At 28.4% G+C, this 27,777-nt stretch overlaps 1 protein-coding gene across 1 annotated transcript in view; it reads left to right on the plus strand.

Moving 5' to 3' along the window:
* Positions 1–2,715: 2,715 nt before the first annotated feature.
* The window catches only part of LOC142321048 (glutamate receptor ionotropic, delta-2-like), a 96,087-nt gene continuing 71,025 nt past the window's right edge, over positions 2,716–27,777 (plus strand). The window contains exon 1 of the mRNA XM_075359056.1: positions 2,716–2,892. The gene's annotated coding sequence lies outside the window, so the exon portion shown is untranslated. The remainder of the gene's footprint in view (positions 2,893–27,777) is intronic.

Genomic DNA, 27,777 nt, shown 5'->3' on the forward strand with positions numbered 1-27,777 from the left:
AAAATATTTTTGCACCAATCCAGCTTAATTTAATAAATATTATTCAGCTGAAAATTTGTGTAGAAACATAATATTGATTTAATTTCTTCTTTATTTTTCTAAGAGCCTTGTGACCCAGTAATCTTCTTTATCAGTTAATGAGGGAAGTGAATGAAAATCAGTAATTACGTTTGCTGGATTTTTTTTCAGTAAATACTGAAGTTTAAGTGAATGAAGAAGTAATTTTGCAACATTTTAACTTCCAGTAGAATTCTTTTTACTTATCAGTATTTACTTAAATTATTGATTCTTTCCAGTAAATACTTTAAAAGGAGTCGATAAAAGTTTTCAATTACTTAAAATCATCAGTAATTACTGTAGGTTTTTTCAATAATCTAAGACTGAAAACTTCTACTGAGCAAGAGAGATGGCTATTTTCATGAGAGTAGGTAAACTTAAAAACTTTAGGGAGCATAAATCTATAAGTGAGGATAGGTACAAGGAACCAGTTCATTTTGACAAGGCACAATGGAATACTTAAGTAATTTATTTTTACAAGAAACTAATGAAACAAAAGTAAGTGTCCAGCATAAAATGAAAATATTTTTAAGATACTTGTCTGATCCAGGGTACCAAAATGGTGTCACCAAAATTTTGTAATTCACAGAACTGCAGTCAATAAAATATTAAGTGATGTTCCAGAGAAAGCTACTTCCAAAGCTGCTGATAGTATTAATTCTCCCAAAATCACAGATGAAATTACAGAAGCTGGAGAAAAACGGAGTAACTAGTTCAAAATACCGAGCGTAATTGGGGCAGTTGACTGCAGTCATTTAGAGATAAAAAAACCAAAACGTTTTGGTATTCTTTCATTAATAGAAATGCTTATGCAAACATTAATGTGCAGGTCACGTGCAATGCAGAGGAGAAAATAACAAGCATCGAAGCTGAGCGGCCCGGTAGCTCTCACGACAGCCGCATTTGGAGGCGGAGCGGTGTGTAAAGAAATATTCAAATTAAATGGTGCCGTTTGTCTGTTGGCAGATAGGGAATATGGTACTTGGCTCTTAACACCACCCTCCTAACCCCATTTAGTCGACCACCATTAAGTCTATAGGAGAAACGACTTTTAACAAACAGCATTCTAAGAAAGAGTGACAGTGGTAAGAGTGTTCGGTCATATGAAAATGTTATTTCCACTATTAACCAATTTAATTAGAGTGAAACTGGAAAAAGTGCCGAAGGTAATTATTGCTTGTGCAATGTTGCATAATATAGGAAAACCCTTAACGATTGATTTCATGTAAATGAAGAGGAAGTCAAGAACGTGAGGATTAACCCACCGGGTTGGTCACACTAGATCAAACGCGTCTTCCCAAATTAGCTGATTTGGAAGTCGAGAGTTCCAGCTTTCAAGTCCTAGTGAAGGCAGTTACTTTTATACGGATTTAAATACTAGATCGTGGATACCGGTGTTCTTTGGTGGTTGGGTTTCAATTAACCACACATCTCAGGAATGGTCGAATTAAGACTGTACATGACTACACTTCATTTGCACTCATATCATCCTTATTCATGCTCTGAAGTAATACCTGAATGATAATTCCTGGAGGCTAAACAAGAAATACAAACGAGAGGATGAAGCTGTAGTTGAAGACGATATCGAAATCAAATACAGAGTTCCGAGAAGAAGATAAGTAGAACGAAATGAAGTTATGGCTATTTTGCTACAAATAATTTAAAAATTACTATAAATAATTTCATATAATTGTTGAACTTAAAGTAATAGTAACTTTTGTTTGTCAGGTATTTTTATGTAATTATTATTTAATTTTATGTAATATTAATGTTTATTTAATAAAAGTAAAAGGAATAATAAAGATATCAATAAACACAAAATAAGAAAAAACAAAATAAGCAAGTAGGTAAGTTCAACAATCTTTTTAATCTGGTCGATCTAGCCGATCTTGTGGATTGACCACAATGGATGGGTCGTTCCCCATCAACCAAATGGTTGTTGACTAACTCATAAATCTTCTCTGTTTTTTGTGATTTTCTATATTTATTTGTTTTTTTGTATGTTTTTAATTTCAGGAAAGGTGTTAAAGGAAAACTTTTTTATTATTAATTAATATTATTATTATATAATAATTATAATTATAATAATATTATTATTATATTATATTATTATTATTTAATACGAAACAGTAAAATTAATTCAAGACAATGTAATCTAATAATGAAAAATTTTCGTTTCTCTGTTTGGTTTGGGAGTGGGTTATTTCTTTCCGATTTCTAATTTCGCTTTGTAAAAGTGCATTTTTAATTCTTCATGTTTCTTCTGCGTTATGATCAATTCCAGTTGTTCGATTAGAACCAGTTGCTGTTAACTCAGTTGTGGATAAAGCAACGGACTCTTCAGTTTCGTACTATTAAAAATAGTACGTTTGTTATTTTATTTACAGTAGGGTTTTAATATTTTTCTGTCTCAATAAAATCTTTTTCCTATGCTTTTATCCTATTCCTTTAGGTTGTTTAAGATCCTTTTTATTTTTTCTATGGGAATAGTTTCTCCAATATTTTTATCATAATCACTTTTTATTTCATTCCAAGCTTTTCCTTTGTCTTGAACTATTTCGCCCATAACGATCTGTTCAAAATAATTGTATTCTTATTGAGCGTATTAACAAATGCAACTTTATTCCATTCTGGTTTTGTTAATGATCCGTCAAATTGCGTTTCACTTTCGTTGTGAGTAGAAATCTCTAGTATCAAATTTCTATGTCAATACAGCTGTATGTCAAGAAAGATCAAGTCCAAGAACAAACTAGGAATTAACAGCAAACGTGATAACGTAACAACTTAATTGATAAACGTGTTCAGATAGGACCGCGAGAATGAAGCATTTTAGCAGTAAGTACTGAACTACAAGAAAATATTGATTCCTTTCACATATTACTTATCACTGATAGTAAAATGTTATTCTCCTAACTCTAATTAATACACTTAATCAGTATATTTTATATTTGACCGTAATTATGTTTCAATAATTACTGATTTTTTTTCATTTCCTTCAATGAATTGTTTTACAGACATTTAATAACTTTCTTTTAAACAGCAGAAGATAATCATCATGGCTTAGTATTCTTTTCGTTCGATTTAAAATTTAAGTTCTACAATTTTAACTTTGTTCTAAATTAATTGTAAGAAAAGGTACAGGGGCCAGCCTCTTTCATCGTTCTAATTAAATTTGTGTTTTTGAAAATAAATATTACTTAACCTTTAAATCGTCTACATTCATGTAGGAACTGGTAATTGGTTCTCCAAAAAATGGTTCTCCGGTGCGGATGTGGATAATTGTGGCTAAATAAGTATTATTTCAGGGTCGTATAAGTTTTGGGTTATGTATTATGCATTATTATGTTTATTAACTCCAAGTACATCTCTACAAGTAGCATCATCCAGATAATGTAATTATTCATCAATCAATTAGTTAAGGAATCAATTACTTAATTGATTTTTTATTGATGTTCTTGTTATTACATTATTTGTCAATTACCGTAGAAGATTTAGAATGGACTTTAGCCACCTTTAATGGTCAAATATACTGTTATCAAAATATTCCCTTATTAGGATTCAAACATTTATACTATTATAATGATAATACATTAATAATTTTAACCAACAAATCCATGATAGCTATTCTCAAAAAATTAAATTAAGTAATTTAAGGGAGTTGGCTCAAAAATATTGTAGTATTCAGTTTGAAATTGAGGAACTAGATTGTAATGAAAATGTTTCATATGACAGGATTCAAGTTGAAGATAATTTATGCACTTTAGAATGCAAATTAAATACACTAATTAATAGTGTTTTTAGGCCTGATAATTTTGACTCAAATTAAAATATGTGTTTACCACCAATCAATCCTATTAAACTACCGTCCATCAATTTATCATTGTTCGATGGAAACATTTTTGAATGGTCATATTATTTTTAGCATGTTTAATAGTTTAGTACATTCAAAGAGTGATATGTCAGATATTAAAAAATTACATTATTAGTGTTCCTTACTTAAAGAGACAGCATTTGATATGATTGAAAGTGTTACCTCTCACAACTGAAAATTATTTAGCAGTTATTGATATATTTAAAAATAAATTTGATAGCAAATACATAGCAGCTCATCAGATTGAAAATATTCTTAAGATTAACTCACTGAAAAGGGAAACCTGGTTTAATGTTTCTCATTTTATTAATATAATCAATTCTATTATAAATTCACTTAAAGCCATGAATTTACCAGTTAATCGATTTGAGATTATTGTTACACAATTTTTAATTTCTAAGCTAGACCCTCTTATGAAAAAAAATTTGTAAAGAAAGATTGTTCTGTAATTCCTAATTTTCAGAAATTAGTTAATTATCTTGAAACTAGAAGACAATTATTGTCGAATGAGACTGATAAAACAGATCTTAATACCACATCTTATTCATCAACTAGCACTTCACATATGTTAAGTGCCATATCAAAAGGTAATAAAAACAATTCACATCTGTATTCAAATAAGCTCATCATAAAAATAAGCTATTTAATTATGTAAATGCAAAGGATATTTTCTGACTTAATTGTGAATCAATTTATTATTTATATAGATTAAGAAATTTTTAGAATTTAGTATTAATGAATGAAGAGTATTTTTGACGAAAAACAAATGTTGTGTGAACTGTTTTCATCCTGGACATTTTCTTAAAGATTCTCACAGTAAACATGTCTGTAAAATATATATATATAAAAAGACCACTCTTTATCCATGAAGCATTTAATCAAAAGAATGGTTCTAATGTTCATTGTGCCTTGAAGTACAGACAAGCAGAAACATTTTCTTGACTACTGCTTTATGTAAAACAACCGACAGATATAACAATAACATTAATTGCATAATACTTTAGTCAGGTAAATTTTTCTACAGCTAAATTTGCACCGCAATTAGGACCACATCTCGTAAATAATACTCTCATGATTGCAGGCATTAACAATTCTTCTTATCAGACCAAATGTAGTGTCAAGCTCAATTTGAACTCCTGTTATAAAAATTTTTTGGTTTCAAGGTTCAGTGCCAAAATTTAACTGATGAATCTGCCATCAGAGTCTTTTGACATATCTCATTTTTATTTGCCTGAAGATTTATTTTGTGCTGACCCAAACTTTAACATTTCATCTAAAATTGATATTCTTCTTGGTGCTGAATTTTTTTTTAGTGTCTAACCAAATAAATTCATTCACAGTACAAATTTCCAGAATTTATGCTAGAAATATACCCATCAACAATCAACTTAATAAGCCAATTTCAGTATTCCTTGTATGAAATTACAATCTTAATCTCTTATCCCTCAGAAAAATCCATCCCTCATGGACTTAGGGATTTGTAGGTGACAATCACAGGAATATCTCGTTTGTGAAAAATATACTATATTTCTCAAATTACTATAAAATGCTGTACTTCTTAAAAAAATTACTTATAGAAACAAACGTGGAAGATTGGTGTCACACTCCCATGCAAATGAGGCAACATGAAACTTGGTTATTCTCTTGGCAATGCCAAATAAAGTCTAAGTCTAGAGAGTAAGCTTAATTGTAATCCTACTCTTCAAACTAATTATTCTGATTTTATTCATGTATACATAATTGTAGGTCATACATCTGAATTCAATTCTTATGATTTGTCCACTTCAGATTCAAATGTATTTTACTTACTGCATCATGCTGTGTTGAAGGAATCAAGCCTAATAACTAAACTTTGAATTTTACTTGATGTTTCAGTTAAATCAACAAATAATTTATCACTCGGTGACATAGTCTATTACTGGGTCTTACTGACAAACAAGATTTTTTTTAATAATCCTTAGATTTAGGACATATACTTATATTATTACTGCTGATATAACAAAAATATACAGGCAGATTCTAATCACACCTAAAGATAGCAATCTACAAAGAATTTTAAGGTGGGATTCCCCCTGACCAACAACTAAAACATTACACATTAAGAAGTGGTACAGCTAGTGGCTCCTTTTTGGCCATGAACAATTTATATGTCAATGATTTCATCTCAAGATGTGATGTTCTAAATATGTTAAAAAAGTTAAAATTTGATGTAACTTTTTTATTGAAGCAACATTCCATTTTATAAATGGTTTACTAACGATCAAAGTATAATTTTATTAAACAATAATTTCAACATCTCACTAAACAAAAGGGAAAATGTTCGCATATTAGGAATTCAGTAAGACAATCATTCAAATAAATTAATAATCTAATTTAATAAAAAGGAAATTAAACATTTACTGAAAGAAACATTCTATGGTGTATATTACTGCTGGAATTTATGACCCACTAGGCATTATTTGGGCATTAGTATTTTTAGGAAAACATTTTATGAAGAAGTTATGGCAAAATAAATCTAATAGGGATGACATTTACTTTCACAATGGCAAGATCTACACAGTCAGTTCAGGTTAGTCAATTAAGTAAAAGAATAATATTAATTATTTTCAAATTCATGGATTTGTTGATACATCATCATAGGTTATGTGAGTTGTATTTATTTCAGAATGATATATTCTAATAGAAAAGTTTCATCCAATCTATTCTGTTCAAAGTCTAGACTTGCACCATTGAAACAAATTTCTCTACCAAGGCTCAACTTATGTGCTCATTTACTTCTAGGTTGTTTGACTCACCAGCTATCTTTGAATACATCTTTTAATACCAGTATCTTTAAATACTACAATTAATGAAATTCATTTAGTCTCTGACTCCATGATTGCATTACACTGAATTCATGGTGAATCATGTAAGTGGAAAGTATTTATTGTTAATAGGGTGTCAGAGTCTTCCTCTAATGTCAATTGGCACCACATCAATTCATTTGACAATCCTGCAGATATTCTACCTTGTGATTCTTCTTTTAACTTACTTTGAAATTTTGACATTTGATGGCTTGGCCCTCTTTGTTCTTACAAGATTCATCATTTTGGTGAAATAACAATTTTGCCTCCAAATGAATTCATTCCTTCACCCGAGTTGATATTGAAGAGTGTAAAAGGATTCAATTTTTGTTTGTTTCTACATCATTCATAAATATTACTGAAGAAGATTTTTCATTTTTGTCCAGACGAATTCATTCTTTTAGCTATTGCTTCAGGTTCATTCATAATGTTAAATCAAAATATTCTGAAAGGAACACTGATATGTTATCCATTAAAGAATTAAATGATATTCTCAATCTTTTAATTCAGTTATCACAGTTAACTTATTTTGGTTCAGAAATTAATGATATTCAATCTGGATGACAGATTTAAAAACAGAGTCAATTATTTTCTCTTAATCCATTTTTAGACGTTAAAGCTTCGTTGCAAGTGGTCATCATCAGAATTCCATATAACAAACATCAATTTATTCTACATTCTGACATACAGATAACAAGATTAATTATTGAAAGTGAACATTTATACCTATTATGTGGTGGCATTCTGTTAATTCACAGTTCTTTTCTTGAAAAATTTTGGATTATCAATGGTAAGCTCTTTATACATCATTCAAAGGTGTATAAAATACCTTAATTTCAGTGCTAAAAGGCTAATTCAACATGGTCAGTAACCATCTACTCCAGTTACTCCATCTAAACCATTCTCTTATTACACCGTTGATTATGGCAGTTCTATAATGATTCAGCATCGAGGGCAGGGATCAAATGCCTTGTCAAAGTATTATGTATGCTTATTCTTATGTCGTGCTATTACAGCTGTACATTTGGAATTAGTATCCAATTTAATTTCAGAATCTGTCACTTCCATGTTAAAACCTGTTTATATCTCATAATATAAAGCATATATTCATTAAACAGTAATTTCAACGTCTCGCTAAACAAAAGGGAAAGTATTTGCACTTAGGAATTCAATAGAACAATCATTCAGATAAATTAATAATCTAATTTTTTAAGTGATGCAATGTTTGTTCTAATTTAAACTATTTGTTCTAATTTAATTGTAAGAAAAGGTACATGGCACATGCTTTTTAATCATTCTGTTCAAATGTGTGCTTGTGAAAATAAGTATAACTTAACCTTTAAATCATTTACATTCGTTTAGACGACTGGAATCAATACAATGCGTTAGCCAAGCAATTAAATGCATGGCAAAATTTATACAAACTGAATAAAACAATATTAATTCAGTCTCAAAAGCAACCCTGACAAAGATGAGGTAAAAGACTGAATTTACATAAGATGTGTTATGAAGTATGTAAAATGTGTTATTTCATATAGTGAAAATGGCCCCATTAATGCATAATAATTTTTTATTTTTATTTTTTTATTTAAAATACTCACATTAGAGAGCATAAGGTTTTTTAAACGATGAAATTAAATTTTGCTATTAAAATTCCACTTGCTGGCATTAAATTTGTTCATATTGGTATTCAACCATAACTTAATGAATCAATTTTAATTTCATATTTTTAAACATGATCCCAACTCATAAAGATGGAATTCAATTGAAATTTGTCTGTTTTACATGACTGCCTAAAAAGTAGTGTAATGTATTTAGGATGTATGTGTGTATGTATGTTCATTCCATTATAGCAGCTCAATGGCTGAACTGATTTAGATGTATGATCCCACATTGTAATCCTTACATTACCAGCTGGGTTTGAACTAAATGATCAAATCCATAGAATGAATAATATTAAAAAAAATAAAAGAATTAAATTTACTTTAAATAAAATAAAATAATATTAAACAGATTTAAAAAATTTCTGTATAATAATAATGGGCTTGGCATGGTAACTGCATATGAGGTTGCAGTTGCCTCCGGAACCACCGTAAGGTGTTACTTCAGAGGATGATTGAGGTTGATATGAATGTATATGAAGTGTAATCTTGTACACTCTTAGGTCAACCATTCCTGAGATGTGTGATTAATTGAAACCCAACTACCAAAGAACACCGATATCCATGATCTATATAAAAGTAACTCCCTTTACTAGGATTTGAACCTTAGAAATTTCAACTACGAAATCAGCTGATTTGATATGACGAGTTGACCACAGGACAAATCCGATCTGTACTAGAAAAAAAAATTAACTGATATACTCAGAAAAATCGAGTGGCCTGCACTATCCCCAGACTAGCTTGAGCCCGGTGAGTTCACACAAACGGTCTTTGTAGAGTTTGGTGGCAGCATGGTTGCAGGTAATGCTGTTGGCATCGGTTTGAGAATTGAGCCGCCCACTATTGTTGAATTTGATGCTTTAGAAGGTTAGGGCAAAGTGGAATAGTGTATGCTGTCAGTAATATTGTACTGGACTGTAATGGTTCATAAACTACAAGGGACTACTTTAGATAGAGCACTCATGTTTATGCCAAGGGCTAGGCCTATGTAGCACTGAGGAGTAAGACAATTGGCGAGTTTAGCCGTTAGTTGTTTTGATCCCAGAAAATTGCTGTGTGATCTGCATGATAAAAAGTTCCCTCAAGGAACTTTATCACTTGAGAAAATTGTAAGTTTAGATTGGTATACACTGATTGAATAGATAAATTACAATGTTTAGTTTTCTCATGGTATACACTGATTGAATAGATAAATTACAATGTTTAGTTTTCTCATTTGGGCCAGTATGTTAAATATGTTATAACCATAAGTTTTCGAATCATGAATTTTTCTCGCTGATCACTAAAAAATTATTAAATAATAGAAAATTTATAAAAATTTAAAGACACGACTGCCAAAATATTAAAAAAAATTGTACAAAAAAATGACAATAAATCAAACTAAAAAAAAACAAAAAAAAACTAATCATTGTTTTTTAGTATTTAATTAAATAAAATAATGGGTGACTAATCAATTTTCAGACAATTTTAATTTGTTTAAATATATTTTTCATGTTGTAGAAATAGGCATTTAAGGTTGTTTAATGATTTAAGTTCTCACAGGTCTTACATCAGTAAGAAAATTTTGTCTTTCAACAAAAATATTTAAATGCAGTCGAGGGCTCTTTAATATAGAATAATTACTATTCAGAGCTCTCTAATATAGGACAATTATTATTCAGAATCCCCTGGCCTCATTTAAATATTTTCATTGGAAAAAAGTTTCTTATCAGCGTAAGACCTGGTGAGAACTTAATCATTAGACAGATGTTATTTCTACAACATGAAAAATATATTTAAACAAATTGAAATTGTCTGAAAGTTGATTGATGACCAATTATTTTATTTAATTAAATACTACTTTTAATTGATTCTATTTAATTTAAACAATGTTTAGTTGTATATGTCCGTAAATTGTTTTCTTTATTTTTTAATTCGTTTTATTGTTGTTTTTTTTAGTTCAATATATTTATTTTTTTAAATTTTGTTGTTTTTTGGCAGTTGTGTTTTTAATTTTTATATATTTTTTTTATGTTCGTATTGATCGCCTAAAAATTAAACAAAACTATTCTTGTTTTTCAATCATTTACCAGACATTAGTTATAAAAAGTTAAATTTCATTTCCATCAAAATGTGGAACATTCAGTCAATATTAAGTACATTAAAAAAAAGTATGCAAATTAAAATTTTATTTGATTTGACATTAAAAATAATTTAAAAACCACTCAGCCCAAAACACCGTTAACAAGAGAACTCCAAACAGCTTATGGTTGGAGTTGGATGTGTCTTCTCAAAACACATTTCCATTAGTTAGAAAGAGAATCATTTTTATAATTTGTTTTTAAAAAGTAAATATTTATTTTAATTCTATGTTGTGGCTTGGTGCTATGAGGGCCAATTTTACAAATGTAATTTTATCAGTACAAATTATTGAAATATAACTCTATATTTCTAAGTTATATAAGCTCTATATAACTCATAAAATTTCATTCCTTTTTTTTATCGATCAATTTACTGCTTAATAATTTTGATATTTACCCTAATAGTAACTTTTGGTACAAAAATTAATCATTAATCCCATTTTTTTAAAAAAATTGTGTCAAAATTTGATTAATAGGTTAGCGACACTCTCCTTTCTACTTAACTAATTTTCTATCATTTATATTTTGGCGTAATAATAAATTTTCAGAAATTGTTATAAAAAAATAGTAATAAAAATAAAATGTGGTTTAAACGTAAAATAATTATTTGAAATTTTATTGGTAGAATTGTTCATAATAAAAAAAAAAAAATTCTTGAGACTCGTTTCTTGTACAAAGCCTGAAGAAATAAATACAAAATAAAGAACTAAAACAGAAAGAAGTCATATAGTGTGATAAATAATGTTCATTACACTGTTAAAAGAATAATATATTTATTATATTTTAATATTAAAAAATAATTTTCAAGTTTATTCTGTAATTACATTAGAATAAATTGTTTACTATAAGTATTAAAAAGGTCTCATTATTAACATAAGTAATTGTTACTACTTAAGTAACCAGCTATTATTAACATATGAAGCATTTTTACCTAAGTAACAAAATGTATTACTGACATAAATACATACACAAAGGGCTAACTGTAAAATACATTAATTTTACAAAAAATAAATGAAATTTTAATTAAAAAACAATCAACCTTCAAATTTTAGAACTGTTTTACTTAATAGTATTACTATAAGAAGAAAAAAAACAATTTTATATAATAAAATATTAAAAACTTCTTAGAACAAATACAAATCTAAAAGTAAGCCGGCCTCCGTGGCGCGAGTGGTAGCGGCTTTTCATCTGGAGGTCCTGGGTTCGAATCCTGGTCAGGCACGGCATTTTTCATACGCTACATTTCCATATCCTACACTCAAGCTTCAAGCTTATCTGGCGATATCATCAAGCAAAAAAGAAAAAAAATTTTCTATACTGCAAGATAATTTTTACTCATTTAACAATAATAAAACAGTATTACTTTAAACATTATTTCTTTTCTTTGATATATCATTTTCTTATTATATTCCAGATCTGTGGTTGCATTTAATGCAGAAATAATCATATTATACAAAACTGAACGATTTGAGTGAAAGTACAGTTGCAAAGATTTCAGATTGTTTAATTAATTTTTTTAGGTAGATTTCATAAGAAATACCTACTTGTAGTAATCGATACCGTGATTCGACTTCCGGAAAATTTCGACATATCTTCGCGTTTCACATCCCCAGACCCTAAAATCACAGTCAGCTCAAACGTTTATACATTTACATAAATATAAATAAATAAATTATATATATATATATTTAACTTTCTTGTGAACATGATAACTGCCTTAATTTTGCGCCAATCAATTTCAAATTGTTCCCTAAAAAGAAATTTGACCCAAAATTTCGGTCGAGTTCGTTAACGACCAAAATTAGACCATAGTGGTGGAAATGGGGTGGCTTTTTTGAAAAACAAAATATAGCTATAATGTTTTTATTAAATAAAAAATCGAATTCGTTTAAAGTCTCTACGATTCTTTGGATAAGGACCTAATCGTTTTTGAGTTATGCAAGATACATACGCACATACGTACGTACAGACCACGCCGAAAATAGACAAATGAATTCTGGGATGGTCAAAATGGAATTTCAGTTGAAATCTGAAAACAGAAAATTTTCGCGATCACAATACTTCCTTTACTTCGTACAAGGACGTAAAAATCGATATTTGTGAATAGCAGTTAATTATTTTAATTGGTCTCAAATTATTTTTATTGGTAACTGGTCCCTGGTTATTGAATTCATTGCTGTAACAATTCGATATCGTAGATCTTGAAGAGTAGTAGACTTACTTTGTAAACCCACCGGGTTGGTCTAGTCGTCATCGCAAATCAGCTGATTTCGAAGGCGAGAGTTCTAAGGTTCAAATCCTAGTAAAGATAGTCTACTTTTATACGAATTTGAATACGAGATAGTGGGTACCAGTGTTCTTTGGTGGTTGGGATTCAAATAATCACACATCTCAGGAACAGGTACACTTCATTTACGTTCATACATATCATCCTCTGAAGTAATACCTTACGGAAGTTCCGTAGGCTAAAGAGAAAAAAGATTATAACCCAGAAGTAATAGGTTACATATATATATATATATATATATATATATATATATATATATATATATATATATATATTATATATTTATATATATTTAATTATATAATATAATTATATATATATATATTTAATATATATGTTGTTTATATTTTAATTTCGACATACTACAAAATAGAAATTATAACGAGTGTTTCGGTCTAAGTAATAAAAACAATATATTAAATTTGCTATTTAAAAATTAAATTATCTGTTTAAAAATTAAAGAGATATTATTTAATAGAACATAATAATATTAAAAATGCCTATCTTTTAAAAACAAAATTTATAAAAAAATACGAATAATATACTTGTAATGACAAGCTTATACTCGTAATACATTATAATATTAAAAACAATTTAAATTTAATGTTATATTATATTATATTATAATACCATAGAGATAGGTTACGGCAGCTTACACTTTAATATCAACGTGTCACTTTTTATTTAAATTACTTGAAAATAATGACATGGTATTTAATAATTAAAGGTCCTATGTTTAATATAAACGAGGTCATGGTTTTAAATGGACTTTTATCCAGAATCAGTAAAAGATCTTTAATAATTAAAAATAAATTATTTTTATTTTTATGTAAAATATCTATTTTTTAAACCGAATGAATTATCCAATTTTAAGGGGTTGTAAATGGGTAAAACCCCCCAAATTACAAAATAGTTTATTTCTTTATATTTTTGGACAATCTAATGTTTTAGGTAGATTTCATAAGAAATCTACCTGTAATAGGTACCATGATTCGACTTCCGGAAAATTTAGATATATCCTACATTTCACAACCCCAAGTCCCAAAACTACCGTCAGTTCAAAAGTTTATATATATATAAAATTCACTTTCTTGTGGACACGATAACTGCCGTAATTTTGCGCCAGTCACTTTCAAATTCATACATAAAATATGACGACCCAAAATCTCGTTCGAGTTCGTTAATAGGCAAAATCGGACCATGGTGGTGGAAGTGGGGTGGCTTTCTCGAAAAAACAAAATATCGCTATAATTTTCGTATTAAGTAAAATATCGAATTTGTTTATAGTTCCTACTATTATTATGATAAGGATCTAAAACTTATTTCAGTAAAGTTTTTTGATATCACCAACCATCGGCCCAGGGGGTGAAAAAAATGGGGCCTTGAAGACCAAAAACATCATATCTCCTGTAATAGGCACAGTATTGAATTAGTTTAAAGTGGTCATTGGTTCTCTCAACATTACCTTAAACTTTTGTCTGTAACAATTTCTGCTATGACCAACTCTTATGGCAAGGGATGGACAAAATGTTGCTGCAATTGTAATATGGGGCTTGTCGTATGCTAAACATGTGAAACTTTTTTCACATGCAACCATTGTTGTATTGAATATATTTGAAGTTTTTCTTAATTTTAAAGTGGCAGTCTTTTTTATCCCCTACTTAGCATCAGTGAAATCTACCTCCGTCTTGCAGCGTGCCGAAAGGGATTTTTTTTTTTTGTAATTGTAAACATTTTATTGGAGGTAATACTAAATAAAACTGAAGAATTCATTCCTCTAGATTCATTAATAGCACTATAGATACTATTTTCACTGGATTATGTTTTATTAGGTAAAAGATTATGCAAGCATTTTATTGTGAATGAAATACATTATATATTAAAGTTGGTTAACTTACCGATAATATATGGTGGAAATTGTTAAAACAGATTTACATATGCTTGCTGGCCTCCGTGGTGCAAGTGGTAGCATTTCGACCTTTCATCCGGAGGTCCCGGGTTCGAATCCTGGTCAGGCATGGCATTTTCATACGTGCTACAAATCATTCATCTCATCCCCTGAATCATTACCTAACAGCGGTCCTGGAGGTTAAACAAAAAAAAGAAAGGTTTACATATGCTTACAGCATATGAAAAATACAATGCTTGACCAGGATTTGAAACTTCTAGTGAAAAGCTTAGATTTTATCATGTCACTACAGTAGACAATGTATATAATGTACAAACTCAATTCCTGGTGATAAACCAGGAACCATAAATTGGTGTAATAATTAAAACCATTTAATATAGTAACTTGGAAAGAAAAAAACAAGTGAAGAACTTTTTTTAGTTGTGCATGTGTGTGTGTGTGTGTGTGTGTGTGTGTGTGTGTGTGTGTGTGTGTGTGTGTGTGCGTGTGCGTGCGCGTGTGTGTGTGCGTGCGTGTGTGTTGTCTAAAACTGAAAATAAAATTTTATTGTTACTGATGATACTATTTTACAAAATAATTAAAATAAAAATCATTTTACAGTTAAGTTTATAAAAAAATAATAAATGAGGTGTATTTTTTTATTAATTCAATGTTTTTGATTCTTTGATGATTAGGTAATATTAAAATTATATTAAATTATTAGTTACAGTTAACATAAAAACATAATGATATTGCTTTAAAGAAATACATACCAGTACTATATTTTAAAGTATATTATATTTTATAATGTATAAAAATATATAATTCATAATAAAATAAATAATGAACTTAAGGGTACACGTGATTTAACATATTGTATAAATTTATTTTAAATATTTAAAATGTTGCTTCTTTTAAGGAAACAAGCTATTCTTAGAGTAAATGGGTTGAAAATGTTTTGGGCAACTTGGCAACCTCTGCATATAAATCAGGCATTTCTTTTTCTTTTTTCTTCTCGGAGGTAAAATTCTTTTACAATCTTGACAACAATGTGAACATTTTAAATTGTATTCTAAATAAATTATGGGTTCGTCTTTTAATTGTGTTTTGGCTTTCACTTTCAAATAATCATTTTTCTTTTTCAAACCCCTTTCAAAATACAATATATTTTTACTTTTACATTTTCAGTGTATTTTCAAGATAACAAAACACTGAATTATAGTAAAAATTATCAGTGGTAATTTATCACACACACACGTGTGCATGCATGCATGCGTATACATACAATGTGTATCATGAAGTTCTCCCAGGACTTTCATAAATTTTTCTGTACATGAAAATAATAAAATTAGTTCATATAAACAATTGTTCTAAAATGTTTCGTTGAGATTTCTCTATTTAAAAGATTGAAAGATATTTCACTCTGTAAAATTTTCCCTATTCCAGTGAAATGAGGTCATACTGAAATTTTTAGGACTTTAATTAGGAGCAGAATTAGTGACTTCTTATGGTTTTTGGCCTAAAAAATTGAATAAAATAGGCTCCAGAACTGTATCTTAAGTATTTTTCATGAAATCTGGGGTAAAACACCCTGTTTTTTTTTTTATGTTTGACGTACAATAACTTTGTCAAATGGTAATAAACACATAAAAATTAAAAAAAAGAAAAGTAGAGAATTTTATTCCTAACAAAAGAGTATAAAATAAGTTTAATAAAACAAAGAAAAGTTAGAAAAAATAAATTTTATTTAGAAACAGTACACTAAATGAAAGTGCATTACGTGTACCATTTTACAATAAATGTTCAAAAATAAGCCAACCATTTTCAACACATTTCTTGGCACACTTCAGTACTGCTTCTGTTGTTCTTTTTAGTTCTTCATGCTTGTCCTTAAGTTGCTCAGCCACATGCACAATGTAGAAAATTAATTCCTCACAAGAATGTACTTTTGTTTTGTACACAGTATCTTCTATTTCTCTCCAGATCCAAAAATCTAAAGGTATTAGATCAGGCGATGTTGGTGGCTAGGAATGTGGCTGACTGAACAGTTTCTCAGGGAAATGGTGATTTAAGTGAGTAGAAACAGCACAAGAATAGTGGGGAGGCACGCCATTGTGCTTGAAGTATATTTGGCGTCTCAGCGCTAGAGGAACATTTCAAGCAGCTGTGGCAATATTGTTGGAAGAAATTGCAAGTAGTCCTCAACATTTAAGCAGCCAGTTCATATGAACGGTCCAAACAGCTGATTGTGAAGAAGGCCGCATTATAAATTGACACTAAAACGGTGTTGAAAATTGCTTTGTATCGTTTCATGAGGACTTACTTTTGGCCATGTGTGCTCATTGCGTAAGTTGTTGATGCCACCTCTAGTGAAATTTGCCTTATTGCTAAAAAAAAAAAAAACATACGTGCAAAGTTGTTGGTTTTCATTCCACCAGTTGTAGAACTCCATGCCAAGTGGACCGTAGATGGGTGTAGATGCTGAACTGACTGTTTATGATAACGATAAAATTGTTTTGTTTAATTGTCCTCCAAACCATGAAGCAAAACTCCGGTTCACTTAGAAAGACATTGTTTATTGTCGTCTGGACTGTGCTGAACTGCATCAATAATAATTTTGTCAATAACAACATCATTTGGACAGATTCTTTGTGGGTGGTACAAATGCATGGTAGTGAACCTGTTTCCCAAAGATTGTGAAAATTAATGCTAATTGCATTGGGATCTGGAATCCTGCAATTCACAAAATTTATTTCATATTCTACTGCAGCAGCTGTAGCATTACCATTACGCACACCCAAAATGAATACCATATCAGTGTATTCCTCTGTTGTAAATAAGTACAGCATTACTTGGCAAACCGATCATGTTCAAACTAAAATTCACAGAAAACCTTCGCTAGTGACAGGATAGTTCACAGTACCCGATATACCAGTACGGTACCTTACAAAGTAATTTAAACATAATAGAGTATTATGCATTGTTGATCAGCTGCTGTTATTTTATTGCCAACTTTGAAATAACTATTTTTCAACTAATTTATTGTATTTTTACTATCAATAAAAAAATTATGTAGGTAATTTTAATTTTTGTATTTTTATTTTATAATTTTATAATTTCTTTTTTTTTTTAATTTTTGAACAGCAATATTTAACAGTAAATTTTGTTTTACATATTTTCACATCACCAAAAAAGATTTGGTTTTTGTTTACATTAAATAAGTACTTTTCTGACATAAGTAGTAATGCACTGTTCTAAATAAAATACAAATTTGTCTAACTTTTCTTTGTTTCATTCAACTTATCTTATGCTATTTTGCTCAGAAATATTGAAATTTTCTACAAGTTTTGTTTAAAAGTTCTATGTGTTTATTACCCATTTAAAAAACATTATTGTATGTGAAATATAAAAAAAAAAAAAAAAAATGTTTTTTTGGCCCACATTATTGATTTTTACCATATATTTCTCAAAAACTACTGCAGATACGATTCTGGGACCTATTTAATTTGATTTTTAGGTCAAAACAAAAAAAAAAAATCACTAACTCTGCCCCTTAATTAACGTCCTGAAAATTTCAGTACAACTCTTTTTCCAGGGTAGTTAAAATCCAAGCAAATATTTTCACTAGCCGTAACTCGCATACAAAGCATTTTAGAACATATATTTATGTGAACTTTTTCCATTATTTTCACAAGTAGCATTGGTTTATGAATGTCCCAAGAGAAATTTGTGGCACATTCTATATATATACATAAGTTGTGTATTATATAAAAGTTGTGAAAATGCAAACTTTACAGTTATTATATTTGTTTGGAATTATTTATCCATAGAGATTGCATGTCAAATTATGATGCCCATATTATGCACTTACATGCAGTTTAATATTCTGTTTCATATTGATAATCATTTTTTTGAAAGATTAAATAGCTATTATTTGAAAAATGAGAAATTTTGTCAAACAACATAACAGAATGAGTTTGATTTATGTATAATAATTTAATTGTACTTGAAGATACTTATTTAAAATATAATAATTTCTGTTATTAATTTTGTAATTCAATAAAAAAATGTTGTAATAAGATGTTAAATATTTCAGATCTTTGAAATAATTAAATCAAACCAAGTTTCAGTTTTCTACAATCTGTTACAAAGTAAACGTGTATATTCCTTTTTTAAAGTGACAGGTTTTTAATAGAAAAGTGAAGTATAATATAAATTCATTACTTTTTTTAAAAATAACATATACTAATGCATGCAAGTTAGACTAGTGATTATTTGGATACTATGATCATGTTTTTTTTTATGTAATTTGGCCATTTAGTGTTAACAAACATTACCAACTCTATATGTTACAATTTACAATTGTTTACAATTTTACTACTGCTGCTCCTTGTCCCACAGTACAAGAATTTTTAAATTTTTTCCCTTATTTATTAAAATATTTATCTTAAATTATTCATCTCATAAAGTAACATTCTTTTTTCTGAAAAAAAAACTGATCAGCTATGAAAATAATTCATAAGAAGTATCTATTAATTTATACATTTGGAATTTTTGAGTAATTATTTTCATAACTAAATTATAATAAAACCACAGTTAGTAAGCTACCATCTTCTGACTGGACTGATGTGAACAACTTCTTGTCTAAAATATTGTCTAATGTTGTATTAAAATATTTTATTCATAATACTTGTTTTACTGTGGTTAGCGAATTTGAAAATAATTATTTCTGGTATTCAATTAATTTTATTGATCTAAAAAATTCAACAACACATTAGTTCAGTTGTACCAAGGAAATGAAAGTAAAAATCTTCAGGTTTTTCTAGATAACTTTGAAAGTGGATGTGACTGGTAAGTGCAGTGTTATTGTTATTGTTGCTTTTACTATAAAAAGAAAACAAAAAACAGTTTAATAATTATATTATTTATTTACTTATATAATAGTAGACTATAAACTATTCCTTAATCTGATTTTTATTGACATTCAAACAATTTCAGTATTTTAAAAGTATAATTTTTTTTAATGACTAACTAAATCAATTATTTTATTTAAAATATTGTGTCAATTACTGATTTTATTACTGGAGGTTATTTATTTATTGTTATAATTAATTCACCTTGTAAGCTTGAAGCCTATGATTAGGAATATATACTGGAAATTTTGTTACTTATGAAAAATCCTGTTCCTGAGCAGAATTCAAACCCAAGACAGAGAAGTCACAAAACTAAAAACACAATTTTGATTCTTTTGAAAAAAAACCATATTTTTGCATAACATTAATACACCTACAGTTGATGATATATGACTATATATGTAATTATATTAAACTCACAACTCAGATTTAACTAAAGTGAATAAATTTGGGAAGTTTTATGATGTGGATCAAAGTGTTTGCATAATGTTTTTTTATAATTATAAAATGATAATAAATACTACAATGCAGTAGAAATGTTGTAAAAGCCTTTAGCAAAAATGTATTATACAAGAATGAGAAGTTTGTTAATGATACAAGCACTTCCAAGATATGAAGTATTGGACATTTACAGATGATGTACTGATGGAAGACCAACCATATTTATGGCTGATGAAAAAGTATAAAAAATTAGGGAAAATGTCACAGTTAATCATCACATTATGATTGGAAAAGTTGCTGAAGATATTTGTTATCGCATATAGTTCAAGTGAAACAATTTTCATTTATGTTTTGGACATGAAATTAATAACAACTAAATTAGTTCTAAATATGTTAAATATTGACCAAAATTTGTATCGCCTTAAAATTGGGAAAGAAATAAAAAAAAATAATAAACTAATGAGTTATCCAGTATGCCAACACATTTTAATTGGCTTTGAATCTTGATTGAAACTATGATTCATTATCAATTTTTTTCAATATTACTTTGATTTACAGCAGTTTATACTGATAAATCTCATTTCAGTATATACTTCCATGTAAACCAAATGGTGTACCAAGTTTGATTAAACTTTAAAGTTGTTAACTTGCTTTCTTTGATTATTATAGAATATTTATGAGGCAGTTGCAGTTATGGCAATTTGATGTTACTTACATTTTTAGTTAGGTGACAGAGTCAGTAAAGAGGTTTACTGAGAAAACTGAAAACATTAACAGAAAGTGCATTCTGGAAATGTTTTAAAGATAGAGAAAAGTTTGTAAATGTATCTTTTATCTGATCAGGATTACTTTGAAAGTGATGTAGATGAAAGAGAGCTTATTTTTTCAAATACATTAATATTTAATGCATTTTTTTTATCAAACTTAAGGTGTAGTCTTTTTACAATACATGATTCATGTAATCCAGTATTTACTATTTTGATCTTCATATTTAATGAAGAAATGCCAAAACATTTTTATTATTTAAATCAAGTATGTAAAGTTTTGTATGTTACAAAACTGAATGGTGACTATGTATACAAAACTGAATGGTGACTATGTATACAAAACTGAATGGTGACTAAGTATTAATTTTCAAACAATCAAAAAAAAATGAAATTCTTTTATTCGTAGAACTGATAAAAGGAAATACTGTTTCCCAAAGTTTCAAAATTAGTAATTGATTTTACTTTCATTATACAACCTGAATTCCTGAACTTTTAGTTTTTTTTAAAAATGTTATACTCAATTCTTAAATCATTCTATCTAACTGTAGACAAAATGCATTGACCTTAGGCAAGATGATAAATTACCCAGTCATCATATCGTTTCCTTACGCGTCATCATAGGAACGATGACATGGAAGTGTGTTTTTACCATCTTGGCTCTACACATGGTACCATAATGGCACTACCTAACAATGATCAGGGAAGTGTTTCTTCATTATGGTCAGCACAATCAGGGTTGTCATCCTGTGCAATTGTTAGGGTTAAACTGGTGACCAAATTGCCTACTCGGTCAAGCTGGGCTTCTAATTTTCAGAAAATTTTGTTGGTGTGTAAATCTAATTGTGAACAAGACATACATATATACAATCTAATTTCATATCAAAGTTTGATTTTAACAACATTGAACGTTTCCTATTTCAAAAATATCTGATGTAGACCACAGATGACTTCCTTGTATGCCTATTAAATTACATATACACATTGCTTTAAAATGAAACGTATAACAAATTTTATTTCATTAATAACTTCTGATACTTTTTCATATTTTTTTTTCTTTTTGTTATTGTTGAATTATTATTTATTGTAATTTTTTTTTTAATATCAGAGATTAATAATTAATCATTAATAAATCAATATATTTAAATTAAAAGAAAAGTTAAAAAAAGGAGATGAAGTCTGATTCGAACCGATGTGCCACCGCCTTGTATGATCCATTTATTTCATTAATTAAAATTTTATTTGGCTATAATTCTGGAACCAATGAAAATAAGTGCCACTTATGATAAATCGTTTAAATGCTCTCAATTTGGGCTTACTGCAGTTAAGAAAAAGTCCAAAATCTTTTTTTTTGGAATCAAGTTTTTTTTGGTTCAGTCAATTGCAATCAAAAGAGGAGGTGCACAATTAATGTTACAATAGTCCTAAATCCAAAATTTCAACATCCTGCGGTTAATCATTTTTTAATTGTGCGAGATACATACATATAGATGTCACGTCGAAACTAGTCAAAATGGATATTTCTGTTGAAATCTGAACACCCAAATTTTTTGATCACAATACTTCATTTACTTTTTACAAGAAAGTAAAAAAAAACACATCAGATATAGATTAATTTGCAGCATATTGTTGAATGTTAATTTCTGAATATGAATGATTCTGTTCTATTAGTACGTGTTTTTCATTTTTTACAATAACTATACTGTGCATATTTTTAAGGATTTGACCAAGCAGTTATATTAGAATGTATGGGTAGAAATCATAGGCATAATTATGGGTATTGTCTGAGCTCTCTAATCTTTTTTTTATGCTGATTCTAAAAAAAAAAGTCGGTCAGTCACGATCATGAAATAAAAAAATCTTGTTGATATCATAATTTAAAAAAATTCAATATGTTAATATCTTAATTTTTTATATTTACAATAAAATCTACCTAATTTTTTAATTTATCTGTTTATTTCTGCTAAACAGTTTTTACTGGTTTACCATTAAACATAGAATAGTAAATAGTTTTATAGCTTTGTTGTGCTTTTATATTTATTTCAATAATGTTTATTATTTCTGTTTGTATTTGCTTACTATTAGTTTGATAGGAGGATAATATAAATGTTAGCTTATATTCCATCTGGTTGATTGTACCTTTGGAAGAAAGTAAATGCTGAATATATCCATCCCATCACTTATTTACGATGGCGTGGAAATTATTCTGAACACAGATATTGTTTAATAAAAAGTAACTTTATTTAGAAAAAAAACTAGTTGTACAATTTGTGAATATCTAGTAATTAATATTCTTAATCACTTCATGTACATGATTTGGTATTGATTCTACAAGTGTACTACACATTTTGTTGATTGCTTCACCATAAATCCATACCAATACTATGCTTTTATGAGATCAATTTTTGTGGTACAATTCATTTTTGAGAGTTGTTTTTTAACTATTGCTTAATGATTTTCAATTGGGTTTAGGTCTGGAGAGTTGCCTGGCCACAGGAGCACTTTAATGTTTCGTTTTTCAAAAGATTTTTTCCACTTTTTTGGTGGTTTGGCATGGCACCAAATCTAGTTGGAACGTTCTGTTGTCTTGTACGAATATTTTCTGAAGTTGAGGTCACAACCTTTTCCTACAGAATCTTGATATATCTATCACTTTACAACATACCATGACCAAGATAAGGAAAGTAATGAACAGTTTTTGGAGATGTTTAACTGATTGTTGAATATGAGCTGATGTTGCATTTTCTATCTGATGATGCATTTTCTATCTGATGTTTTTCTAACATACGGAACCCTTTGTCCCTGAACATAAAATGTGACTCGTCAAAAAACATAACATTTTTCCAGTCTTCTTAGGTCAGTTAGCATGTGATTTTCTCACAAAAGCCTGTTTTTTTTGCACATTACTGCTGTTTTGCTCGTCGACGAGCTTTCAGTCCAGCTGCAAGGAGTCGGCATCTAACAGTTGTTATGTGTAAATCTGTTCCGTAAATCAAGTTTACTTTTTCTCACTAATAACCGATCCTATGTTTGAGTAGTGTTTCATTTGTGGCCACATTTTCGTTTCCATTGAAATGAAAGAAACTGGTTTCTTTAAAAATATCATTCACTGTTCCTATTCCAACACCACATTCAGAAGCTATTTATCATACTAGTATGTCCAAAAAGAGAAACAATTTTCAAACACATTGTTGGAATTATGTCCACTATTATATATTCAGGACATAAAGAAAAAAAAATAATATGAATTTGCAATAAAAAATGAAATAGATTTCTATGAAACGCTAATTATAACATGAGAATTGCAAAATAACCAAAGAACAATAACCTCATACCAACAACTTAAAGAATGGGTGTGGTCAAGTAGTGTAGCCACAACATAAATAAACAAAAAATAGAAATAAACAAAAAATTCTCTGTTTGGATTAATTTGCATGCTACTGTATAGTGTTTGTTCTCAACATTAAGCTACAAAAAAATTATTTATAAAATTAAAACAGTACAGAAAGGAAACACAAACTGTTTGGGATTTCATAAAATTTTTAAATTTAAAGAAGAGGTATCTGATGTCATAAATATTTTACTAGTAAAAAAAACACATTACATGTAACTTGTTTAATATCATATATATATATTTATTTATTTATATACTTTGCCAAGGTGGAGTGGGGAGTGGTAGCGTCTCAGCTTTTCATCTGGAGGTCCCGGGTTTGAATCTAGGTCAGGTAAGGCATTTTTTGCATGCTACAAAATTTCTTAACAACCATCAGTAACTGCAAGTGGGTGTAAGACTGTTGTTACTGTATCAACAAATAAATATATATAATAAAACATTCTTATATAGTAAAAACAATATATATATATATATATATATATAGTAAAAACATTTGTGTTCATACATTCCATTGTTCATTCATTAATCATGCCTAATTAATTTTACTTCATTATTACTTTCACTTTGAATTTTTAATGAAATATTTTTAAAAACGTGTTTTCTTTTATATATTTCTAAAAACTTTTGTTTACTTACAACAAAAAAAAAAATTGTATTAACAAGAAAAAGTGATAACTAGTAACTAAGTGATAACTAAGTATTAACTATAAAGTGCAAACAACAAATTCACTATATGAAAATTATTCTTTTGTATTGTTCTTCCAAAGAAAGAACAATTTTTAAGCGAGTAATAATTTGTATTTTATTATTTTCGTACAATTTTAAAAATGTTGTTTTGATATCCATTCAAAAAATAAATTCTTACCATTTTTCCTTACAGGAAAAAGTGTGCTTAATTATTTTTTTCATATAATAAGTGACGGTAGTAAATAATATATTTATGCTGATGATAGTTTTGATTTTAAATCTATTTAAAGCTTGAGAAAGATATCAATGTAGGGATGTATAGAGATTATTAAACTAATTAAAATATCATACAATTCATTTATTTTAAACTATTTTAAAATTTTATAGTAAAGAGGAATTAAATAATAATTTCATCAGAATGGGTCTCTTTTGAAAAGATAATTAATTACACAGGCAGAATATTTTTCATATTTGAAACTATTTGTAAAACATTTTCTGTCATCAGCAAATGTGATACACAAATGATTTTAAATTCAAGTATTTGGGGTATGAAGGACAAGAAAATTAATAAAAAAAACTAATGCAAGAAGTGTCTTTTTCGGCATATTTTTGATTTCTGGAAGTTTTAAATATTTTTTCTGCATGAAAAGTCTTCTTAAACTGATTCTTATGGTTCTTCCCCAGCTAGTCAATATGCTGAGTATTGAACAAGTTTTGTAAGTTCTCAAGGCTGTTCTAAGGTTCACTGGTAGAACAGAATTCTAAAGATTAAAGTAGATTAAGTATAATTTAGTTTGGATCTGATTAGAGGTAATTGGGTAACTTTCTGCTTCCATTTACTTACAGGTAATAACTTTATTGAATGAATTCTTACAAGATAGTTGGCTTTAAATTCACTGGGAGATGTGTCTATGACAGTTATTCACTGAAGAGACATCAAAAAATCTAAATTTGAGAACATGATAGAATATTCATTCCAAAGAATAGTTGAATGTGATTACTTGAAATACATTTTTTTTTTTAGAAAAAAATACCAATATTATTTATTCAAACGTAGTATTTGAAAATATGAATCCAGATATGTACATTCAATTTTGTAATTTATAAAGTGTGTCTTGTAGATATCTAGTTATACAATGTACAAAGTCATACATGTAGTTATCAGTAAAGCAGAAAATAAAAATCTCATTTTATTAAAGTGCCACATAATACATTTATTATTTACTTTTTCAGTCAGCTTAATATTTTCATTGTAAGAGTGATCAGCCTGTGATTTTAAAATTTTTTGTGATCTTGTTTGGCTTGGTTAGGTACAAGGACGATAATTATTGCTTCTTTGGTTTCTTTATTATGAACAGTTTCTGTGAATAATTTATGATTGAAAATATTTAATATTGATAATACTATTATTTTCAATTACAATAATTTTAATGTGACATCTGAACTTGAGCTAGAATTTTTCAACATAGAAGTGAAATCTTTAATTTTGAGTAATTAAATCGACTGAATTTAGATGAGGACTTAACATTTCTCTTTGAAGTAACTTTTTTTTTCTTAGATAAAGATCCCAGATAATTTTTTAAAGTATGGAATTTAGATACCAGTTTATAATAAGTTTTTTTATAAAGAGCTATTGTATTTTCATTTCTAGGTGGTCAAAAATTATAGTATTGCTAATAAAACAGCAGAAATGATGTTGTCCTTAGCCTTTTTTATTTTATCTCGCAAGTCTTTTCATTTATATCAAATCAGTACTGATATGACAAAAAGACCTGTGAATTTTAATTTCATTGAATATTCTGATGCATAACTAGTTGACAATTATATTCCTTCAGTTATCAATTCTGAAGTGACGTTATAATGATTAAACCTCATTTCAATTTTGTTCTGAGCATCATTATCCATAAACACTTTAATTAATTACTATTCCTTAGTTTACTGGTTGTTTTCAGAATAAAGTTGGTTGGTACTTCTAAATTGACGTTAGTAATAATTTCTATCATTGAGAGATCAGGTATGGTTATGTAGACAAACCAATTTTCTCAGTTCTAGAAAAAAAATGAAGGTAGAGGATGTTAAAATCAAATTGGCTGAATCTCCATCCTCAGGAAAATTGTATTAACATGTAGTGTACATTAACATACTCATAAGTTCTACTGATGAATTATGATCACAGAATTACTGTATTACTGTTCCAATAAGTAGACATGTACAATTAAAGATATGTTAACCTTTAACCCTCCAATTATGAAATAAAGTAGTGTCATTGAGTCTCCAATTTTTTGATCACTTAGTTCCCTGTCAGCTGTTAAGTAAATGTAATTGGTTTACCATTTGCATATGGTAAAATTGATTATATAAAAAGAATTACAATTTTTTTACAAAAATCCTCATGTAATCAAAAAGTAGGCCTTACAATTCAATTACGATAATTTTTTTCACTGTGACATTTCTTGAAACAATTTTTTGGATGTTAACCCAGATTTCTGGAACGTTAGGAGTAGGCCTACTCCTACCGTAGGGTTCAACTACTTCATCAGTACTACCTTCACTTTCACTATAATTGTCCAAAATAGCAATTTCTTGATCACATTCTTCAAAATTATAATGTGGACCTTCATCACTATTATCATTAAACTCATTTTCAATATCAGAACCAGTTAAAAAACTACTACAATGACTCATAGTTGCTGTGCTGACTCATGGAATACACAACCTTACTTCGAGAACGTAGTTAAGCATGAAACGATCTAGTTTCAATTTTATCAATAATGAATATCGATATTACGTGGTTTTACAATCTTAAAAGCAGATATCAGTTCGTTTTTTACTTTCTGTGCATAGCTACAGA

This window comes from Lycorma delicatula, chromosome 3 (assembly GCF_047948215.1).
Source record: "Lycorma delicatula isolate Av1 chromosome 3, ASM4794821v1, whole genome shotgun sequence".
Taxonomy (NCBI): Eukaryota; Metazoa; Arthropoda; class Insecta; order Hemiptera; family Fulgoridae; genus Lycorma; species Lycorma delicatula.